The sequence below is a fragment of the Oncorhynchus gorbuscha genome, unplaced genomic scaffold (genome assembly GCF_021184085.1).
Source record: "Oncorhynchus gorbuscha isolate QuinsamMale2020 ecotype Even-year unplaced genomic scaffold, OgorEven_v1.0 Un_scaffold_1313, whole genome shotgun sequence".
Lineage (NCBI taxonomy): Eukaryota > Metazoa > Chordata > Actinopteri > Salmoniformes > Salmonidae > Oncorhynchus > Oncorhynchus gorbuscha.
In genome coordinates, this window is record NW_025746125.1 from 10,946 (window position 1) to 33,576 (window position 22,631).

The window sequence follows — 22,631 nt, forward strand, 5'->3', positions numbered from 1 at the left end:
TGGAGGAAACAGGTACAAAATGGTCTATATCCACAGGCAAACGAGTCCTATATCGGCATACCCCGAGAGGCCGCTCTGCAAGGAAGAAGCTACTGCTCCAAAACCGCCATAAAAAAGCCATACTACAGTTTGGGGACAAAGATCCTAGTTTTTGGAGAAATGTCCTCTGGTCTGATGAAACAAAAATCGAAAAAAATGTAGACCTCCACAAGTCTGGTTCCTCCTTGGGAGCAATTTCCAAACGCCTGAAGGTACCAGCAAATCATCTGTAGAAACAATAGTACGCAAGTATAAACACCATGGTATGGCGCAGGCGTCATACCGCTCAGGAAGGGACGCGTTCTCTCTCCTAGAGATGAACGTACTTTGGGTCAAAAAGTGCAAATCCATCCCAGAACAACAGCAAAGGACCTTGTGAAGATGCTGGAGGAAACAGGTACAAAATGGTCTATATCCACAGGCAAACGAGTCCTATATCGACATACCTCGAGAGCCCGCTCAGAACACCATCATGTTGTGGGGGTGCTTTGCTGCAGTAGGGTCTGGTGCACCACTAGAACACCTGGGAAGGACACTGCAGTGCAAATCGGTTCCCAGTGTGAGATGGTACATATGTGCGATAACCTTCTATATTCATTGTGACAGGTTGCACAAGTAAACATGTAGCAAAAGCATAGTTCCCTGAACGGGAATCGAACCCGGGTCGCGGCGATGAGAGCGCCGAATCCTAACCACTAGACCACCAGGGAAGGGTACTACAGTGTAAATTGGTTCCCAGTGTGAGCTGGTACATATGTGCGATAACCTTCTATATTCATTGTGACAGGTTGCACACGTAAACATGTAGCAAAAGAGCAGTTCACTGACCGGGAATCGAATCCTAACCACTAGACCACCAGGGAAGGATACTACAGTGCAATTCGTTTCCCAGTTTGAAATGGTACATATAGTTGAAGTCGTAAGTTTCCATCCACTTAGGCTGGAGTCATTAAAACTTTGGGTCGAAAAGTGCAAATCCATCCCAGAACAACAGCAAAGGACCTTGTGAAGATGCTGGAGGAAACAGGTACAAAATGGTCTATATCCACAGGCAAACGAGTCCTATATCGACATACCCCGAGAGGCCGCTCAGCAAGGAAGAAGCTACTGCTCCAAAACCGCCATAAAAAAGCCATACTACAGTTTGGGGACAAAGATCCTAGTTTTTGGAGAAATGTCCTCTGGTCTGATGAAACAAAAATCGAACTGTTTGGCCATAATGACCATTGTTATGTTTGGAGGGAAAAGGGGGAGGATTTCAAGCCGAAGAACACCATCATGTTGTGGGGTTGCTTTGCTGCAGGAGGGTCTGGTGCACCACTAGAACACCTGGGAAGGACACTGCAGGGCAAATCGGTTTGCAATTTGAAGTGGTACATATGTGCGACAACCTACTAAATTCATAGTGACAGGTTGCACAAGTAAACAAGGAATATCCACAGGCGAACGAGTCCGCTCAGCATAGACTATTTCCCTGACCGGGAATCGAACCCGGGCCGCGGCAGTGAGAGCGCCGAATACTAACCACTAGACCACCAGGGAAGGATAATACACTGGAAATTGGTTCTCAGTGTGAGCTGGTACATATGTGCGATAACCTACTAAATTCATAGTAACAGGTTGCACAAGTAAACAAGGAGAATAGACTATTTCCCTGACCGGGAATCGAACCCAGGCCGCGGCGGTGAGAGCACCGAATCCTAACCACTAGACCACCAGGGAAGGGTACAACATTTCAAATCGGTTCCCAGTGTGAGCTGGTACATATGTGCGATAACCTTCTATATTCATTGTGACAGGTTGCACACGTAAACATGTAGCAAAAGAGCAGTTCACTGACCGGGAATCGAATCCTAACCACTAGACCACCAGGGAAGGATAATACAGTCCAAATTGGTTCTCAGTGTGAGCTGGTACATATGTGCGATAACCTTCTATATTCATTGTGACAGGTTGTACAAGTAAACATGTAGCAAAAGACTAGTTACCTGACCGGGAGTCGAACCCGGGCCTCGGCGGTGAGAGCGCCAAATCCTAACCACTAGACCACCAGGGAAGGGTACTACAGTGCAAATCGGGAGTCGAACTGGGAGTCGAACCACCAGGGAAGGGTACTACAGTGGAAATCAGAGTCGAACCCGGCCGCGGCGCCGAATCCTAACCACTAGACCACCAGGGAAGGGTACTACAGCGCAATTCGTTTCCCAGTTTGAAATGGTACATATAGTTGAAGTCGTAAGTTTCCATCCACTTAGGCTGGGTCATTAAAACCTGTTTGTCAACACCTCCCCACATTTCTTGCTAACAAACGATCGTTTTGGCATACGGTTCGGACATCTACTTTGTGCATGACACAAGTCTTTTTTCCATCAATTGTTTACATTGGGATTATTTCACTTATAATTCACTGTATCACAAATTCAGTGGGCCAGAAGTTTACATACAATAAGTTGGCTGTGCCTTTAAACAGTTTGTAAAATTCCCGAAAATGATGTCATGGCTTTAGAAGCTTCTGATAGGCTTATTGACATCCTTCGAGTCAATTGGAGGTGTACCTGTAGATGTATTTCAAGGCCTACCTTCAAACTCAGTGCCTCTTTGCTTGACTCCATGGGAAAAGCAAAGGAAATCAGGCAAGACCTCAGAAAAAAAATGTAGACCTCCACAAGTCTGGTTCCTCCTTGGGAGCAATTTCCAAACGCCTGAAGGTACCTCGCTCATCTGTAGAAACAATAGTACGCAAGTATAAACACCATGGGACCACGCAGGCGTCATACCGCTCAGGAAGGAGACGCGTTATCTCTCCTAGAGATGAACGTACTTTGGGTCGAAAAGTGCAAATCCATCCCAGAACAACAGCAAAGGACCTTGTGGAGATGCTGGAGGAAACAGGTACAAAATGGTCTATATCCACAGGCAAACGAGTCCTATATCGACATACCCCTAGAGGCCGCTCAGCAAGGAAGAAGCTACTGCTCCAAAACCGCCATAAAAAAGCCATACTACAGTTTGCGGACAAAGATCCTAGTTTTTGGAGAAATGTCCTCTGGTCTGATGAAACAAAAATCAAACTGTTTGGCCATAATGACCATTGTTATGTTTGGAGGGAAAAGGGGGAGGCTTTCAAGCCGAAGAACACCATCATGTTGTGGGGGTGCTTTGCTGCAGGAGGGTCTGGTGCACCACTAGAACACCTGGGAAGGACACTGCAGGGCAAATCGGTTTGCAATTTGAAGTGGTACATATGTGCGACAACCTACTAAATTCATAGTGACAGGTTGTACAAGTAAACATGTAGCAAAAGGGTGGTTCTCTGACCGGGAATCAAACCCGGGCCGCGGCGGTGAGAGCGCCGAATCCAAACCACTAGACCACCAGGGAAGGGTACTACTGTGCAATTCGTTTCCCAATTTGAAATTGTACATATAGTTGAAGTCGTAAGTTTCCATCCACTTAGGCTGGAGTCATTAAAACCTGTTTGTCAACCCCTCCACACATTTCGTGCTAACAAACGATAGTTTTGGGAGTCGGTTAGGACATCTACTTTGTGCATGACACAAGTCATTTTTCCAACAATTGTTTACAGAGGGATTATTTCACTTATAATTCACTGTATCACAAATTCAGTGGGCCAGAGTTTACATACACTAAGTTGGCTGTGCCTTTAAACAGTTTGTAAAATTCCCGAAAATGATGTCATGGCTTTAGAAGCTTCTGATAGGCTAATTGACATCCTTTGAGTCAATTGGAGGAGTACCTGTAGATGTATTTCAAGGCCTACCTTCAAACTCAGTGCCTCTTTGCTTGACTCCATGGGAAAAGCAAAGGAAATCAGGGAAACCTCAGAAAAAATGTAGATCTCCACAAGTCTGGTTCCTCCTTGGGAGCAATTTCCAAATGCCTGAAGGTACCTCGCTCATCTGTAGAAACAATAGTACGCAAGTATAAACACCATGGGACCACGCAGGCGTCATACCGCTCAGGAAGGAGACGCGTTCTCTCCTAGAGATGAACGTACTTTGGGTCGAAAAGTGCAAATCCATCCCAGAACAACAGCAAAGGACCTTGTGAAGATGCTGGAGGAAACAGGTACAAAATGGTCTATATCCACAGGCAAACGAGTCCTATATCGACATACCCCGAGAGGCCGCTCAGCAAGGAAGAAGCTACTGCTCCAAAACCGCCATAAAAAAGCCATACTACAGTTTGGGGACAAAGATCCTAGTTTTTGGAGAAATGTCCTCTGGTCTGATGAAACAAAAATCAAACTGTTTGGCCATAATGACCATTGTTATGTTTGGAGGGAAAAGGGGGAGGCTTTCAAGCCGAAGAACACCATAATGTTGTGGGGGTGCTTTGCTGCAGGAGGGTCTGGTGCACCGCTAGAACACCTGGGAAGGACACTGCAGTGCAAATCGGTTCCCAGTGTGAGCTGGTACATATGTGCGATAACCTTCTATATTCATTGTGACAGGTTGCACAAGTAAACATGTAGCAAAAGAGTAGTTCCCTGACCGGGGATCGAACCCGGGCCGCGGCGGTGAGAGCGCCGAATCCTAACCACTAGACCACCAGGGAAGGGTACTACAGTGCAAATCGGTTCCAAGTGTGAGCTGGTACATATGTGCGATAACCTTCTATATTCATTGTGACAGGTTGTACAAGTAAACATGTAGCAATAGAGTAGTTCCCTGACCGGGAATCGAACCCGGGCCGCAGCTGTGAGAGCGCCGAATCCTAACCACTAGACCACCAGGGAAGGGTATGACAGTGCAAATCGGTTCCAAGTGTGAGCTGGTACATATGTGCGATAACCTTCTGTATTCATTGTGACAGGTTGTACAAGTAAACATGTAGCAAAAGAGTAGTTCCCTGACCAGGAATCAAACCCAGGACGCTGCGGTGAGAGCGCCGAATCCTAACCACTAGACCACCAGGGAAGGGTACTACAGGGCAAATCAGGAGTCGAACTGGGAGTCGAAAAACCAGGAAAGGGTACTACAGTGGAAATCGGGAGTCGAACCTGGGCCGCGGCGGTGAGAGCGCCGAATCCTAAACACTAGACCACCAGGGAAGGGTACTACAGTGCAATTCGTTTCCCAGTTTGAAATGGTACATATAGTTGAAGTCGTAAGTTTCCATCCACTTAGGCTTGAGTCATTAAAACCTGTTTGTCAACCCCTCCACACATTTCTTGCTAACAAACGATAGTTTTGGCAGTCGGTTAGGACATCTACTTTGTGCATGACACAAGTAATTTTTCCAACAATTGTTTACAGAGGGATTATTTCACTTATAATTCACTGTATCACAAATTCAGTGGGCCAGAAGTTTACATACACAAAGTTGGCTGTGCCTTTAAACAGTTTGTAAAATTCCCGAAAATGATGTCATGGCTTTAGAAGCTTCTGATAGGCTTATTGACATCCTTTGAGTCAATTGGAGGTGTAACTGTAGATGTATTTCAAGGTCTACCTTCAAACTCAGTGCCTCTTTGCTTGACTCCATGGGAAAAGCAAAGGAAATCAGCCAAGACCTCAGAAAAAAATGTAGACCTCCACAAGTCTGGTTCCTCCTTGGGAGCAATTTCCAAACGCCTGAAGGTACCTAGCTCATCTGTAGAAACAATAGTACGCAAGTATAAACACCATGGGACCACGCAGGCGTCATACCGCTCAGGAAGGAGACGCGTTCTCTCTCCTAGAGATGAACGTACTTTGGGTCGAAAAGTGCAAATCCATCCCAGAACAACAGCAAAGGACCTTGTGAAGATGCTGGAGGAAACAGGTACAAAATGGTCTATATCCACAGGCAAACGAGTCCTATATCGACATACCCCGAGAGGCCGCTCAGCAAGGAAGAAGCTACTGCTCCAAAACCGCCATAAAAAAGCCATACTACAGTTTGGGGACAAAGATCCTAGTTTTTGGAGAAATGTCCTCTGGTCTGATGAAACAAAAATCGAACTGTTTGGCCATAATGACCATTGTTATGTTTGGAGGGAAAAGGGGGAGGATTTCAAGCCGAAGAACACCATCATGTTGTGGGGTTGCTTTGCTGCAGGAGGGTCTGGTGCACCACTAGAACACCTGGGAAGGACACTGCAGGGCAAATCGGTTTGCAATTTGAAGTGGTACATATGTGCGATAACCTTCTATATTCATTGTGACAGGTTGTACAAGTAAAGATGTAGCAAAAGAGTAGTTCCCTGACCGGGAATCGAACCCGGGCCGCGGCGGTGAGAGCGCCGAATCCTAACCACTAGACCACCAGGGAAGGGTACGACAGTGCAAATCGCGAGTCGAACTGGAAACAAGGAGCATAGACTATTTCCCTGACGGGGAATCGAACCTGGGCCGCGACGGTGAGAGCGCCAAATCCTAACCATTAGATCACCAGGGAAGGATAATACAGTGCAAATCGGTTCTCGGTGTGAGCTGGTACATATGTGCGATAACCTTCTATATTCATTGTGACAGGTTGCACAAGTAAACATGTAGCAAAAGAGCAGTTCCCTGACCGGGAATCGAATCCTAACCACTAGACCACCAGGGAAGGGTACTACAGTGCAAATCGGTTCCCAGTGTGAGCTGGTACATATGTGCGATAACCTTCTATATTCATTGTGACAGGTTGCACAAGTAAACATGTAGCAAAAGAGTATTTCCCTGACCAGGAATCGAACCCGGGCCGCGGCGGTGAGAGCGCCGAATCCTAACCACTAGACCACCAGGGAAGGGTACTACAGTGCAAATCGGTTCCAAGTGTGAGCTGGTACATATGTGCGATAACCTTCTATATTCATTGTGACAGGTTGTACAAGTAAACATGTAGCAATAGAGTAGTTCCCTGACCGGGAATCGAACCAGGGCCGCGGCGGTGAGAGCGCCGAATCCTAACCACTAGACCACCAGGGAAGGGTACGACAGTGCAAATCGGTTCCAAGTGTGAGCTGGTACATATGTGCGATAACCTTCTATATTCATTGTGACAGGTTGTACAAGTAAACATGTAGCAAAAGAGTAGTTCCCTGACCAGGAATCAAACCCTGGACGGGGCGGTGAGAGCGCCGAATCCTAACCACTAGACCAGCAGGGAAGGGTACTACAGTGCAATTCGTTTCCCAGTTTGAAATGGTACATATAGTTGAAGTCGTAAGTTTCCATCCACTTAGGCTGGAGTCATTAAAACCTGTTTGTCAACCCCTCCCCACATTTCTTGCTAACAAACGATAGTTTTGGCAGTCGGTTAGGACATCTACTTTGTGCATGACACAAGTCATTTTTCCAACAATTGTTTACAGAGGGATTATTTCACTTATAATTCACTGTATCACAAATTCAGTGGGCCAGAAGTTTACATACACTAAGTTGGCTGTGCCTTTAAACAGTTTGTAAAATTCCCGAAAATGATGTCATGGCTTTAGAAGCTTCTGATAGGCTAATTGACATCCTTTGAGTCAATTGGAGGTGTACCTGTAGATGTATTTCAAGGCCTACCTTCAAACTCAGTGCCTCTTTGCTTGACTCCATGGGAAAAGCAAAGGAAATCAGGCAAGACCTCAGAAAAAAATGTAGACCTCCACAAGTCTGGTTCCTCCTTGGGAGCAATTTCCAAACGCCTGAAGGTACCTCGCTCATCTGTAGAAACAATAGTACGCAAGTATAAACACCATGGTATGACGCAGGCGTCATACCGCTCAGGAAGGAGACGTTTCTCTCTCCTAGAGATGAACGTACTTTGGGTCGAAAAGTGCAAATCCATCCCAGAACAACAGCAAAGGACCTTGTGAAGATGCTGGAGGAAACAGGTACAAAATGGTCTATATCCACAGGCAAACGAGTCCTATATCGACATACCCCGAGAGGCCGCTCAGCAAGGAAGAAGCTACTGCTCCAAAACCGCCATAAAAAAGCCATACTACAGTTTGGGGACAAAGATCCTAGTTTTTGGAGAAATGTCCTCTGGTCTGATGAAACAAAAATCGAACTGTTTGGCCATAATGACCATTGTTATGTTTGGAGGGAAAAGGGGGAGGCTTTCAAGGGAAGCCGAAGAACACCATCATGTTGTGGGGGTGCTTTGCTGCAGGAGGGTCTGGTGCACCACTAGAACACCTGGGAAGGACACTGCAGGGCAAATCGGTTTGCAATTTGAAGTGGTACATATGTGCGACAACCTACTAAATTCATAGTCAGGTTGCACAAAACAAGGAGCATAGACTATTTCCCTGACCGGGAATCGAATCCGGGCCACGGAGGTGAGAGCTCCAAATCCTAACCACTAGACCACCAGGGAAGGATAATACAGTGCAAATCAGTTCTCAGTGTGAGCTGGTACATATGTGCGATAACCTTCTATATTCATTGTGACAGGTTGTACAAGTAAACATGTAGCAAAAAAGTAGTTCCCTGATCGGGAATCGAACGCGGGAGCAGGCGGTGAGAGCGCCAAATCCGAACCACTAGACCACCAGGGAAGGGTACTACAGTGCAAATCGGTTCCAAGTGTGAGCTGGTACATATGTGCGATAACCTTCTATATTCATTGTGACAGGTTGTACAAGTAAACATGTAGCAAAAGAGTAGTTCCCTGACCGGGAATCGAATCCTAACCACTAGACCACCAGGGAAGGGTACTACAGTGCAATTCGTTTCCCAGTTTGAAATGGTACATATAGTTGAAGTCGTAAGTTTCCATCCACTTAGGCTGGAGTCATTAAAACCTGTTTGTCAACCCCTCCCCACATTTCTTGCTAACAAACGATAGTTTTGGCAGTCGGTTAGGACATCTACTTTGTGCATGACACAAGTCATTTTTCCAACAATTGTTTACATTGGGATTATTTCACTTATAATTCACTGTATCACAAATTCAGTGGGCCAGAAGTTTACATACAATAAGTTGGCTGTGCCTTTAAACAGTTTGTAAAATTCCCGAAAATGATGTCATGGCTTTAGAAGCTTCTGATAGGCTAATTGACATCCTTTGAGTCAATTGGAGGTGTACCTGTAGATGTATTTCAAGGCCTACCTTCAAACTCAGTGCCTCTTTGCTTGACTCCATGGGAAAAGCAAAGGAAATCAGGCAAGACCTCAGAAAAAAATGTAGACCTCCACAAGTCTGGTTCCTCCTTGGGAGCAATTTCCAAACGCCTGAAGGTACCTCGCTCATCTGTAGAAACAATAGTACGCAAGTATAAACACCATGGTATGAGGCAGGCGTCATACCGCTCAGGAAGGAGACGCGTTCTCTCTCCTAGAGATGAACGTACTTTGGGTCGAAAAGTGCAAATCCATCCCAGAACAACAGCAAAGGACCTTGTGAAGATGCTGGAGGAAACAGGTACAAAATGGTCTATATCCACAGGCAAACGAGTCCTATATCGACATACCCCGAGAGGCCGCTCAGCAAGGAAGAAGCTACTGCTCCAAAACCGCCATAAAAAAGCCATACTACAGTTTGGGGACAAAGATCCTAGTTTTTGGAGAAATGTCCTCTGGTCTGATGAAACAAAAATCGAACTGTTTGGCCATAATGACCATTGTTATGTTTGGAGGGAAAAGGGGGAGGCTTTCAAGCCGAAGAACACCATCATGTTGTGGGGGTGCTTTGCTGCAGGAGGGTCTGGTGCACCACTAGAACACCTGGGAAGGACACTGCAGGGCAAATCGGTTTGCAATTTGAAGTGGTACATATGTGCGACAACCTACTAAATTCATAGTGACAGGTTGCACAAGTAAACAAGGAGCATAGACTATTTCCCTGACCGGGAATCGAACCCGAGCCGCGGCGGTGAGAGCACCGAATCCTAACCACTAGACCACCAGGGAAGGATAATACAGTGAAAATTGGTTCTCAGTGTGAGCTGGTACATATGTGCGATAACCTTCTATATTCATTGTGACAGGTTGTAGAAGTAAAGATGTAGCAAAAGAGTAGTTCCCTGACCGGGAATCGAACCCGGGCCGCGGCGGTGAGAGCGCCGAATCCTAACCACTAGACCACCAGGGAAGGGTACAACAGTGCAAATCGGTTCCAAGTGTGAGCTGGTACATATGTGCGATAACCTTCTATATTCATTGTGACAGGTTGTACAAGTAAACATGTAGCAAAAGATTAGTTCCCTGACCGTGAATCGAACCCGGGCCGCAGCGGTGAGAGCAACGAATCCTAACCACTAGACCACCAGGGAAGGGTACTACAGTGCAAATCGGGAGTCGAACTGGGAGTCGAACCACCAGGGAAGGGTACTACAGTGGAAATCGGGAGTCAAACCCGGGCCGCGGCGGTGAGAGCGCCGAATCCTAACCACTAGACCACCAGGGAAGGGTACTACAGTGCAATTCGTTTCCCAGTTTGAAATGGTAAGGAAGCTCCTTCCTCTGCAAGGAAGAAGCTACTGCTCCAAAACCGCCATAAAAAAGCCATACTACAGTTTGGGGACAAAGATCCTAGTTTTGGAGAAATGTCCTCTGGTCTGATGAAACAAAAATCGAACTGTTTGGCCATAATGACCATTGTTATGTTTGGAGGGAAAGGTGAGGATTTCAAGCCGAAGAACACCATCATGTTGTGGGGTTGCTTTGCTGCAGGAGGGTCTAGTGCACCACTAGAACACCTGGGAAGGACACAGCAGGGCAAATCGGTTTGCAATTTGAAGTGGTACATATGTGCGACAACCTACTAAATTCATAGTGACAGGTTGCACAAGTAAACAAGGAGCATAGACTATTTCCCTGACCGGGAATCGAACCCGAGCCGCGGCGGTGAGAGCGCACCGAATCCTAACCACTAGACCACCAGGGAAGGATAATACAGTGCAATTGGTTCTCAGTGTGAGCTGGTACATATGTGCGATAACCTTCTATATTCATTGTGACAGGTTGTAGAAGTAAAGATGTAGCAAAAGAGTAGTTCCCTGACCGGGAATCGAACCCGGGCCGCGGCGGTGAGAGCGCCGAATCCTAACCACTAGACCACCAGGGAAGGGTACAACAGTGCAAATCGGTTCCAAGTGTGAGCTGGTACATATGTGCGATAACCTTCTATATTCATTGTGACAGGTTGTACAAGTAAACATGTAGCAAAAGATTAGTTCCCTGACCGTAAAACCCAGCGGTGAGAGCAACGAATCCTAATCACTAGACCACCAGGGAAGGGTACTACAGTGCAAATCGGGAGTCGAACTGGGAGTCGAACCACCAGGGAAGGGTACTACAGTGGAAATCGGGAGTCAAACCCGGGCCGCGTGAGAGCGCCGAATCCTAACCACTAGACCACCAGGGAAGGGTACTACAGTGCAAATCGGTTCCCAGTTTGAAATGCAAGGAAGCTCCTTCCTCTGCAAGGAAGAAGCTACTGCTCCAAAACCACCATAAAAAAGCCATACTACAGTTTGGGGACAAAGATCCTAGTTTTTGGAGAAATGTCCTCTGGTCTGATGAAACAAAAATCGAACTGTTTGGCCATAATGACCATTGTTATGTTTGGAGGGAAAAGGTGAGGATTTTAAGCCGAAGAACACCATCATGTTGTGGGGTTGCTTTGCTGCAGGAGGGTCTAGTGCACCACTAGAACACCTGGAAAGGACACAGCAGGGCAAATCGGTTTGCAATTTGAAGTGGTACATATGTGCGACAACCTTCTATATTCATTGTGACAGGTTGTACAAGTAAACATGTAGCAAAAGAGTAGTTCCCTGACCGGGAATCGAACCCGGGGCGCAGCGGAGAGAGCACCAAATCCTAACCACTAGGCCACCAGGGAAGGGTACTACAGTGCAATTCGTTTTCCAGATTGAAATGGTACATATAGTTGAACTCGTAAGTTTCCATCCACTTAGGCTGGGGTCATTAAAACCTGTTTGTCAACACCTCCCCACATTTCTTGCTAACAAACGATCGTTTTGGCAGACGGTTCGGACATCTACTTTGTGCATGACACAAGTCATTTTTCCAACAATTGTTTACATTGGGATTATTTCACTTATAATTCACTGTATCACAAATTCAGTGGGCCAGAAGTTTACATACAATAAGTTGGCTGTGCCTTTAAACAGTTTGTAAAATTCCCGAAAATGATGTCATGGCTTTAGAAGCTTCTGATAGGCTAATTGACATCCTTTGAGTCAATTGGAGGTGTACCTGTAGATGTATTTCAAGGCCTCCCTTCAAACTCAGTGCCTCTTTGCTTGACTCCATGGGAAAAGCAAAGGAAATCAGGGAAGACCTCAGAAAAACAATGTAGACCTCCACAAGTCTGGTTCCTCCTTGGGAGCAATTTCCAAACGCCTGAAGGTACCTCGCTCATCTGTAGAAACAATAGTACGCAAGTATAAACACCATGGTATGACGCAGGCGTCATACCGCTCAGGAAGGAGACGCGTTCTCTCTCCTAGAGATGAACGTACTTTGGGTCGAAAAGTGCAAATCCATCCCAGAACAACAGCAAAGGACCTTGTGAAGATGCTGGAGGAAACAGGTACAAAATGGTCTATATCCACAGGCAAACGAGTCCTATATCGACATACCCCGAGAGGCCGCTCAGCAAGGAAGAAGCTACTGCTCCAAAACCGCCATAAAAAAGCCATACTACAGTTTGGGGACAAAGATCCTAGTTTTTGGAGAAATGTCCTCTGGTCTGATGAAACAAAATCAAACTGTTTGGCCATAATGACCATTGTTATGTTTGGAGGGAAAAAGGGGAGGATTTCAAGCCGAAGAACACCATAATGTTGTGGGGTTGCTTTGCTGCAGGAGGGTCTGGTGCACCACTAGAACACCTGGGAAGGACACAGCAGGGCAAATCGGTTTGCAATTTGAAGTGGTACATATGTGCGACAACCTACTAAATTCATAGTGACAGGTTGCACAAGTAAACAAGGAGCATAGACTATTTCCCTGACCGGGAATCGAACCCGGGCCGCGGCGGTGAGAGCGCCGAATCCTAACCACTAGACCACCAGGGAAGGATAATACAGTGCAAATCGGTTCCAAGTGTGAGCTGGTACATATGTGCGATAACCTTCTAATTCATTGTGACAGGTTGTTCAAGTAAACATGTAGCAAAAGAGTAGTTCCCTGTCCAGGAATCGAACCCGGGCCGCGGCGGTGAGAGCGCCGAATCCTAACCACTAGACCACCAGGGAAGGGTACTACAGTGCAATTCGTTTCCCAGTTTGAAATGGTACATATAGTTGAAGTCGTAAGTTTCCATCCACTTAGGCTGGAGTCATTAAAACCTGTTTGTCAACCCCTCCACACATTTCTTGCTAACAAACGATAGTTTTGGCAGACGGTTAGGACATCTACTTTGTGCATGACACAAGTCATTTTTCCAACAATTGTTTACAGAGGGATTATTTCACTTATAATTCACTGTATCACAAATTCAGTGGGCCAGAAGTTTACATACACTAAGTTGGCTGTGCCTTTAAACAGTTTGTAAAATTCCCGAAAATGATGTCATGGCTTTAGAAGCTTCTGATAGGCTAATTGACATCCTTTGAGTCAATTGGAGGTGTACCTGTAGATGTATTTCAAGGCCTACCTTCAAACTCAGTGCCTCTTTGCTTGACTCCATGGGAAAAGCAAAGGAAATCAGCAAGACCTCAGAAAAAAAATGTAGACCTCCACAAGTCTGGTTCCTCCTTGGGAGCAATTTCCAAACGCCTGAAGGTACCTCGCTCATCTGTAGAAACAATAGTACGCAAGTATAAACACCATGGTACCACGCAGGCGTCATACCGCTCAGGAAGGAGACGCGTTCTCTCTCCTAGAGATGAACGTACTTTGGGTCGAAAAGTGCAAATCCATCCCAGAACAACAGCAAAGGACCTTGTGAAGATGCTGGAGGAAACAGGTACAAAATGGTCTATATCCACAGGCAAACGAGTCCTATATCGACATACCCCGAGAGGCCGCTCAGCAAGGAAGAAGCTACTGCTCCAAAACCGCCATAAAAAAGCCATACTACAGTTTGGGGACAAAGATCCTAGTTTTTGGAGAAATGTCCTCTGGTCTGATGAAACAAAATCGAACTGTTTGGCCATAATGACCATTGTTATGTTTGGAGGGAAAAGGGGGAGGCTTTCAAGCCGAAGAACACCATCATGTTGTGGGGTGCTTTGCTGCAGGAGGGTCTGGTGCACCACTAGAACACCTGGGAAGGACACTGCAGGGCAAATCGGTTTGCAATTTGAAGTGGTACATATGTGCGACAACCTACTAAATTCATAGTGACAGGTTGTACAAGTAAACATGTAGCAAAAGAGTAGTTCCCTGACAGGGAATCGAACCCAGGCCGTGGCGGTGAGAGCGCCGAATCCTAACCACTAGACCACCAGGGAAGGGTACTACAGTGCAAATCGGTTCCAAGTGTGAGCTGGTACATATGTGCGATAACCTATATTTATTGTGACAGGTTGTACAAGTAAACATGTAGCAATAGAGTAGTTCCCTGACCGGGAATCGAACCCGGGCCACGGCGGTGAGAGCGCCGAATCCTAACCACTAGACCACCAGGGAAGGGTACTACAGTGCAAATCGGTTCCAGTGTGAGCTGGTACATATGTGCGATAACCTTCTATATTCATTGTGAAAGGTTGACCACTAGGGAAGTGTACTACAGTAAACATGTAGCAAACCACCAGAGAAGGGTACCAGTGGAAATCAGGAGTCGAACCCGGGCTGCGACGGTGAGAGCGCAAATCCTAACCACTAGACCACCAGGGAAGGGTACTACAGTGCAAATCAGTTGTCGGGGAAGGGTACTACAGTGGAAATCAGAGTCGAACCCGGGCTGCTGCGGTGAGAGCGCCGAATCCTAACCACTAGACCACCAGGGAAGGGTACAACAGTGCAAATCGGTTCCCAGTGTGAGCTGGTACATATGTGATAAACCTTCTATATTCATTGTGACAGGTTGCACAAGTAAACATGTAGCAAAAGAGTAGTTCCCTGATCAGGAATCGAACCCGGGCCGCGGCGGTGAGAGCGCAGAATCCTAACCACTAGACCACCAGGGAAGGGTACTACAGTGCAATTCGTTTCCCAGTTTGAAATGGTACATATAGTTGAAGTCGTAAGTTTCCATCCACTTAGGCTGGAGTCATTAAAACCTGTTTGTCAACCCCTCCCCACATTTCTTGCTAACAAACGATCGTTTTGGCAGACGGTTAGGACATCTACTTTGTGCATGACACAAGTCATTTTTCCAACAATTGTTTACAGAGGGATTATTTCACTTATAATTCACTGTATCACAAATTCAGTGGGCCAGAAGTTTACATACAATAAGTTGGCTGTGCCCTTAAACAGTTTGTAAAATTCCCGAAAATCATGTCATGGCTTTAGAAGCTACTGATAGGCTAATTGACATCCTTTGAGTCAATTGGAGGAGTGTACCTGTAGATGTATTTCAAGGCCTACCTTCAAACTCAGTGCCTCTTTGCTTGACTCCATGGGAAAAGCAAAGGAAATCAGCCAAGACCTCAGAAAAAAATGTAGACCTCCACAAGTCTGGTTCCTCCTTGGGAGCAATTTCCAAACGCCTGAAGGTACCTCGCTCATCTGTAGAAACAATAGTACGCAAGTATAAACACCATGGGACCACGCAGGCGTCATACCGCTCAGGAAGGAGACGCGTTCTCTCTCCTAGAGATGAACGTACTTTGGGTCGAAAAGTGCAAATCCATCCCAGAACAACAGCAAAGGACCTTGTGAAGATGCTGGAGGAAACAGGTACAAAATGGTCTATATCCACAGGCAAACGAGTCCTATATCGACATACCCCGAGAGGCCGCTCAGCAAGGAAGAAGCTACTGCTCCAAAACCGCCATAAAAAGCCATACTACAGTTTGGGGACAAAGATCCTAGTTTTTGGAGAAATGTCCTCTGGTCTGATGAAACAAAAATCGAACTGTTTGGCCATAATGACCATTGTTATGTTTGGAGGGAAAAGGGGAGGCTTTCAAGCCGAAGAACACCATCATGTTGTGGGGGTGCTTTGCTGCAGGAGAGTCTGGTGCACCACTAGAACACCTGGGAAGGACACTGCAGGGCAAATCGGTTTGCAATTTGAAGTGGTACATATGTGCGACAACCTACTAAATTCATAGTGACAGGTTGCACAAGTAAACAAGGAGCATAGACTATTTCCCTGACCGGGAATCGAACCCGGGCCGCAGCAGTGAGAGCGCCGAATCCTAACCACTAGACCACCAGGGAAGGATAATACAGTGCAAATTGGTTCTCAGTGTGAGCTGGTACATATGTGCGATAACCTTCTATATTCATTGTGACAGGTTGTACAAGTAAAGATGTAGCAAAAGAGTAGTTCCCTGACCGGGAATCGAACCCGGGCCGCAGCGGTGAGAGCGCCGAATCCTAACCACTAGACCACCAGGGAAGGGTACGACAGTGCAAATCGGTTCCAAGTGTGAGCTGGTACATATGTGCGATAACCTTCTGTATTCATTGTGACAGGTTGTACAAGTAAACATGTAGCAAAAGAGTAGTTCCCTGACCAGGAATCAAACCCGGGACGCGGCGGTGAGAGTGCCGAATCCTAACCACTAGACCACCAGGGAAGGGTACTACAGTGTAATTCGTTTCCCAGTTTGAAATGGTACATATAGTTGAAGTCGTAAGTTTCCATCCACTTAGGCTGGAGTCATTAAAACCTGTTTGTCAACCCCTCCACACATTTCTTGCTAACAAACGATAGTTTTGGCAGTCGGTTAGGACATCTACTTTGTGCATGACACAAGTCATTTTCCAACAATTGTTTACAGAGGGATTATTTCACTTATAATTCACTGTATCACAAATTCAGTGGGCCAGAAGTTTACATACACTAAGTTGGCTGTGCCTTTAAACAGTTTGTAAAATTCCCGAAAATGATGTCATGGCTTTAGAAGCTTCTGATAGGCTAATTGACATCCTTTGAGTCAATTGGAGGTGTACCTGTAGATGTATTTCAAGGCCTACCTTCAAACTCAGTGCCTCTTTGCTTGACTCCATGGGAAAAGCAAAGGAAATCAGCCAAGACCTCAGAAAAAAATGTAGATCTCCAAAAGTCTGGTTCCTCCTTGGGAGCAATTTCCAAAAGCCTGAAGGTACCTCGCTCATCTGTAGAAACAATAGTACGCAAGTATAAACACCATGGGACCACGCAGGCGTCATACCGCTCAGGAAGGAGACGCGTTCTCTCTCCTAGAGATGAACGTACTTTGGGTCGAAAAGTGCAAATCCATCCCAGAACAAAAGCAAAGGACCTTGTGAAGATGCTGGAGGAAACAGGTACAAAATGGTCTATATCCACAGGCAAACGAGTCCTATATCGACATACCCCGAGAGGCCGCTCAGCAAGGAAGAAGCTACTGCTCCAAAACCGCCATAAAAAAGCCATACTACAGTTTGGGGACAAAGATCCTAGTTTTTGGAGAAATGTCCTCTGGTCTGATGAAACAAAAATCAAAAAAAATGTAGACCTCCACAAGTCTGGTTCCTCCTTGGGAGCAATTTCCAAACGCCTGAAGGTACCTCGCTCATCTGTAGAAACAATAGTACGCAAGTATAAACACCATGGTATGGCGCAGGCACCACTAGACCGCTCAGGAAGGAGACGCAGTTCTCTCTCCTAGAGATGAACGTACATTTGGGTCGAAAAGTGCAAATTCATCACAGAACAACAGCAAAGGACCTTGTGAAGATGCTGGAGGAAACAGGTACAAAATGGTCTATATCCACAGGCAAACAAGTCCTATATCGACATACCTCGAGAGCCCGCTCAGAACACCATCATGTAGTGGGGGTGCTTTGCTGCAGGAGGGTCTGGTGCACCACTAGAACACCTGGGAAGGACACTGCAGTGCAAATCGGTTCCCAGTGTGAGATGGTACATATGTGCGATAACCTTCTATATTCATTGTGACAGGTTGCACAAGTAAACATGTAGCAAAAGCGTAGTTCCCTGAACGGGAATCGAACACGGGTCGCAGCGGTGAGAGCGCCGAATCCTAACCACTAGACCACCAGGGAAGGGTACTACAGTGCAAATCGGTTCCCAGTGTGAGCTGGTACATATGTGCGATAACCTTCTATATTCATTGTGACAGGTTGCACAAGTAAACATGTAGCAAAAGATTAGTTCCCTGAACGGAAATCGAACCCGGGCAGCGGCTGTGAGAGCGCCGAATCCTAAGCACTAGACCACCAGGGAAGGGTACAACATTTCAAATCGGTTCCCAGTGTGAACTGGTACATATGTGCGATAACCTTCTATATTCATTGTGACAGGTTGCACACGTAAACATGTAGCAAAAGAGCAGTTCACTGACCGGGAATCGAATCCTAACCACTAGACCACCAGGGAAGGATACTACAGTGCAATTCGTTTCCCAGTTTGAAATGGTACATATAGTTGAAGTCGTAAGTTTCCATCCACTTAGGCTGGAGTCATTAAAACTTTGGGTCGAAAAGTGCAAATCCATCCCAGAACAACAGCAAAGGACCTTGTGAAGATGCTGGAGGAAACAGGTACAAAATGGTCTACATCCACAGGCAAACGAGTCCTATATCGACATACCCCGAGAGGCCGCTCAGCAAGGAAGAAGCTACTGCTCCAAAACCGCCATAAAAAAGCCATACTACAGTTTGGGGACAAAGATCCTAGTTTTTGGAGAAATGTCCTCTGGTCTGATGAAACAAAAATCGAACTGTTTGGCCATAATGACCATTGTTATGTTTGGAGGGAAAAGGGGGAGGATTTCAAGCCGAAGAACACCATCATGTTGTGGGGGTGCTTTGCTGCAGGAGGGTCTGGTGCACCACTAGAACACCTGGGAAGGACACTGCAGTGCAAATCGGTTCGCAATTTGAAGTGGTACATATGTGCGACAACCTACTAAATTCATAGTGACAGGATGCACAAGTAAACAAGGAGCATAGACTATTTCCCTGACCGGGAATTGAACCCAGGCTGCGGCGGTGAGAGCGTCGTATCCTAACCACTAGACCACCAGGGAAGGATAATACAGTGCAAATCGGTTCTCAGTGTGAGCTGGTACATATGTGCGATAACCTTCTATATTCATTGTGACAGGTTGTACAAGTAAACATGTAGCAAAAGAGTAGTTCCCTGACCGGGAATCGAATCCGGGCCGCGGGTTGCTGAAGCCAATCTAACCACTAGACCACCAGGGAAGGGTACTACAGTGCAATTCGTTTCCCAGTTTGAAATGGTACATATAGTTGAAGTTGTAAGTTTCCATCCACTTAGGCTGGAGTCATTAAAACCTGTTTGTCAACCCCTCCACACATTTCTTGCTAACAAACGATAGTTTTGGCAGTCGGTTAGGACATCTACTTTGTGCATGACAAAAGTAATTTTTCCAACAATTGTTTACAGAGGGATTATTTCACTTATAATTCACTGTATCACAAATTCAGTGGGCCAGAAGTTTACATACACTAAGTTGGCTGTGCCTTTAAACAGTTTGTAAAATTCCCGAAAATGATGTCATGGCTTTAGAAGCTTCTGATAGGCTAATTGACATCCTTTGAGTCAATTGGAGGTGTGTACCTGTAGATGTATTTCAAGGCCTACCTTCAAACTCAGTGCCTCTTTGCTTGACTCCATGGGAAAAGCAAAGGAAATCAGCCAAGACCTCAGAAAAAAATGTAGACCTCCACAAGTCTGGTTCCTCCTTGGGAGCAATTTCCAAACGCCTGAAGGTACCTCGCTCATCTGTAGAAACAATAGTACGCAAGTATAAACACCATGGTATGACACAGGCGTCATACCGCTCAGGAAGGAGACGGTAGAGATGAATGTACTTTGGGTCGAAAAGTGCAAATCCATCCCAGAACAACAGCAAAGGACCTTGTGAAGATGCTGGAGGAAACAGGTACAAAATGGTCTATATCCACAGGCAAACGAGTCCTATATCGACATACCCCGAGAGGCCGCTCAGAACACCATCATGTTGTGGGGGTGCTTTGCTGCAGGAGGGTCTGGTGCACCACTAGAACACCTGGGAAGGACACTGCAGTGCAAATCGGTTCCCAGTTTGAGCTGGTACATATGTGATGATAACCTTCTATATTCATTGTGACAGGTTGCACAAGTAAACATGTAGAAAAGAGTAGTTCCCTGAAGAACCCATCGCAGGCGGTGAGAGCGCTGGAATCCTAACCACTAGACCACCAGGGAAGGATACTACAGTGCAAATCGGTTCTCAGTGTGAGCTGGTACATATGTGCGATAACCTTCTATATTCATTGTGACAGGTTGTACAAGTAAAGATGTAGCAAAAGAGTAGTTCCCTGACCGGGAATCGAACCCGGGACGCGGCGGTGAGAGCGCCGAATCCTAACCACTAGACCACCAGGGAAGGGTACGACAGTGCAAATCGGTTCCAAGTGTGAGCTGGTACATATGTGTGATAACCTTCTATATTCATTGTGACAGGTTGTACAAGTAAACATGTAGCAAAAGAGTAGTTCCCTGACCGGGAATCGAAACCGGGCCGCGGCGGTGAGAGCGCCGAATCCTAACCACTAGACCACCAGGGAAGGGTACTACAGTGCAATTCGTTTCCCAGTTTGAAATGGTACATATAGTTGAAGTCGTAAGTTTCCATCCACTTAGGCTGGAGTCATTAAAACCTGTTTGTCAACCCCTCCCCACATTTCTTGCTAACAAACGATCGTTTTGGCAGACGGTTAGGACATCTACTTTGTGCATGACACAAGTCATTTTTCCAACAATTGTTTACATTGGGATTATTTCACTTATAATTCACTGTATCACAAATTCAGTGGGCCAGAAGTTTACATACAATGAGTTGGCTGTGCCTTTAAACAGTTTGTAAAATTCCCGAAAATGATGTCATGGCTTTAGAAGCTTCTGATAGGCTAATTGACATCCTTTGAGTCAATTGGAGGTGTACCTGTAGATGTATTTCAAGGCCTACCTTCAAACTCAGTGCCTCTTTGCTTGACTCCATGGGAAAAGCAAAGGAAATCAGGCAAAACCTCAGAAAAAAATGTAGACCTCCACAAGTCTGGTTCCTCCTTGGGAGCAATTTCCAAACGCCTGAAGGTACCTCGCTCATCTGTAGAAACAATAGTACGCAAGTATAAACACCATGGTATGGCGCAGGCGTCATACCGCTCAGGAAGGAGACGCGTTCTCTCTCCTAGAGATGAACGTACTTTGGGTCGAAAAGTGCAAATCCATCCCAGAACAACAGCAAAGGACCTTGTGAAGATGCTGGAGGAAACAGGTACAAAATGGTCTATATCCACAGGCAAACGAGTCCTATATCGACATACCTCGAGAGCCCGCTCAGAACACCATCATGTTGTGGGGGTGCTTTGCTGCAGGAGGGTCTGGTGCACCACTAGAACACCTGGGAAGGACACTGCAGTGCAAATCGGTTCCCAGTGTGAGATGGTACATATGTGCGATAACCTTCTATATTCATTGTGACAGGTTGCACAAGTAAACATGTAGCAAAAGCATAGTTCCCTGAACGGGAATCGAACCCGGGTCGCGGCGGTGAGAGCGCCGAATCCTAACCACTAGACCACCAGGGAAGGGTACTACAGTGCAAATCGGTTCCCAGTGTGAGCTGGTACATATGTGCGATAACCTTCTATATTCATTGTGACAGGTTGCACAAGTAAACATGTAGCAAAAGATTAGTTCCCTGAACGGGAATCGAACCCGGGCAGCGGCTGTGAGAGCGCCGAATCCTAAGCACTAGACCACCAGGGAAGGGTACAACATTTCAAATCGGTTCCCAGTGTGAGCTGGTACATATGTGCGATAACCTTCTATATTCATTGTGACAGGTTGCACACGTAAACATGTAGCAAAAGAGCAGTTCACTGACCGGGAATCGAATCCTAACCACTAGACCACCAGGGAAGGGATACTACAGTGCAATTCGTTTCCCAGTTTGAAATGGTACATATAGTTGAAGTCGTAAGTTTCCATCCACTTAGGCTGGAGTCATTAAAACTTTGGGTCGAAAAGTGCAAATCCATCCCAGAACAACAGCAAAGGACCTTGTGAAGATGCTGGAGGAAACAGGTACAAAATGGTCTACATCCACAGGCAAACGAGTCCTATATCGACATACCCCGAGAGGCCGCTCAGCAAGGAAGAAGCTACTGCTCCAAAACCGCCATAAAAAAGCCATACTACAGTTTGGGGACAAAGATCCTAGTTTTTGGAGAAATGTCCTCTGGTCTGATGAAACAAAAATCGAACTGTTTGGCCATAATGACCATTGTTATGTTTGGAGGGAAAAGGGGGAGGCTTTCAAGCCGAAGAACACCATCATGTTGTGGGGGTGCTTTGCTGCAGGAGGGTCTGGTGCACCACTAGAACACCTGGGAAGGACACTGCAGTGCAAATCGGTTCGCAATTTGAAGTGGTACATATGTGCGACAACCTACTAAATTCATAGTGACAGGTTGCACAAGTAAACAAGGAGAATAGACTATTTCCCTGACCGGGAATCGAACCCGGGCCGCGGCGGTGAGAGCACCGAATCCTAACCACTAGACCACCAGGGA

General features: G+C 46.2%; 7 non-coding genes across 7 annotated transcripts; all 7 read right to left on the reverse strand.

Annotated features, from left to right (window-relative positions):
* Window positions 1-4,545: 4,545 nt before the first annotated feature.
* trnae-cuc lies at window positions 4,546-4,617 on the reverse strand. The gene has a single exon. It is a non-coding gene; the product is annotated as a tRNA-Glu (tRNA).
* A 1,626-nt stretch (window positions 4,618-6,243) lies between these two features.
* On the reverse strand, window positions 6,244-6,315 carry trnae-cuc. The gene has a single exon. It is a non-coding gene; the product is annotated as a tRNA-Glu (tRNA).
* Window positions 6,316-9,981: 3,666 nt separating this feature from the next.
* On the reverse strand, window positions 9,982-10,053 carry trnae-cuc. The gene has a single exon. It is a non-coding gene; the product is annotated as a tRNA-Glu (tRNA).
* A 903-nt stretch (window positions 10,054-10,956) lies between these two features.
* On the reverse strand, window positions 10,957-11,028 carry trnae-cuc. The gene has a single exon. It is a non-coding gene; the product is annotated as a tRNA-Glu (tRNA).
* A 1,909-nt stretch (window positions 11,029-12,937) lies between these two features.
* trnae-cuc lies at window positions 12,938-13,009 on the reverse strand. Its single transcript has one exon. It is a non-coding gene; the product is annotated as a tRNA-Glu (tRNA).
* Window positions 13,010-14,495: 1,486 nt separating this feature from the next.
* On the reverse strand, window positions 14,496-14,567 carry trnae-cuc. The gene has a single exon. It is a non-coding gene; the product is annotated as a tRNA-Glu (tRNA).
* A 7,992-nt stretch (window positions 14,568-22,559) lies between these two features.
* On the reverse strand, window positions 22,560-22,631 carry trnae-cuc. The gene has a single exon. It is a non-coding gene; the product is annotated as a tRNA-Glu (tRNA).